Genomic DNA, 1,250 nt, shown 5'->3' with positions numbered 1-1,250 from the left:
CCGGAGAAGGCAATGGCACCCCACTCCAGTACTCTTGCCTGGAAAATCCCATGGATGGAGGAGCCTGGTGGGCTGCAGTCCATGGGGTCGCTAAGAGTTAGACGACTGAGCGACTTCACTTTCCCTTTTCACTTTCATGCACTGGAGAAGGAAATGGCAACCCACTCCAGTGTTCTTGCCTGGAGAGTCCCAGGGATGGGGGAGCCTGGTGGGCTGGCGTTTATGGGGCCACACAGAGTCGGACACGACTGAAGCGACTTAGCAGCAGCAGTAGCAATGAGAGGGTCTCATTTGAGGGGGTGAGTCCCGTGATGCCCGTCGATGGTCAGGTAGAGGTGTTGAGCAGGCAGGTGGGTAGAACGAGCTCGGGGACAAAGTGGGCCAGAGATGGGACCTGAGGAGCACAGCACGCAGGGGGTTTGGGAGGCTGGAGGCGCCCACAGGCAAACACAGCAAGGAAAGAGGAGAGCACTGGTGGCCGATCCCAGCCTGGGCGGCTTGTCCACCGGGGCCTGGGGCAGTTAGGAGCTGAGGAAAACCGGAGGAGGCAGAGCCTTGGAAGCCCAGAGAGGAGGGGCTGGTCAGCTGTGCCACGCCTTGTCACGTGGGGATGACCGAGAGCTGTCGGTGACCTCGAAGCTGACGGTGGAGGAGTAGACGTGGGGTCCTGGGAGTGAGAGGAGCCTGGATGGCTCCTTCAAAGCACTGCCGTGAGGAGGGGCAGAGAAGGGGCAGCCGCTGGGGAGGAAGCAGGGCAGACGGGTGTTTTGGGGGGAGTGGTTTCAACCTGCGTGTGATGCTGGTGGCAAGGAGCCCACAGGAGGAAGGCTGGGTGGGGCAGGTTTCCTAACCCATCCAGGGGGCCCTACCAGCCCCTCCTGCGTGACGGAGGCCAGGCGACCACTGGCTGGAGGAGAGCAGGACCGCCAGGGCGGGAGGAGACGTGCCTGCTTTCCCCTCCGTGTTGCCCCCTCCCAGGAGAGAAGGCTTCCCTGTCCCCATCTTTTTCTTCCTGTTGCCTGGCCGAGCATGGTCCTCTGCCCCACCCTTAGGCAGGCTGCCTCGGAAGGCAGCGCACTTCTGTGAGACCCTGGGACCGTGCTTGTCGCCAGCGCTGGTGCTTGGCTGAGACGGGTCCTTGCTCTCCTCCCTGAGGAGGCCCCAAGTCCCCGGGCCGTGGGCTGGGAGTCCTGCGAGCTGCCTGCCCATGGCGGCACCGGGCTTTGAGAGCGAGGCTGAAGGGGCTCTGG

The 1,250-nt window shown here is 63.3% G+C and overlaps 1 protein-coding gene across 1 annotated transcript in view; it reads left to right on the top strand.

Annotated features, from left to right (window-relative positions):
* Positions 1-1,250, top strand: part of PLCG1 (phospholipase C, gamma 1) — a 42,028-nt gene that overhangs the window by 19,815 nt on the left and 20,963 nt on the right.

Source organism: Bison bison, unplaced genomic scaffold, assembly GCF_000754665.1.
Source record: "Bison bison bison isolate TAMUID 2011002044 unplaced genomic scaffold, Bison_UMD1.0 scf7180017864500, whole genome shotgun sequence".
NCBI lineage: Eukaryota > Metazoa > Chordata > Mammalia > Artiodactyla > Bovidae > Bison > Bison bison.
This window is presented reverse-complemented; position numbering and strand designations above follow the sequence as displayed.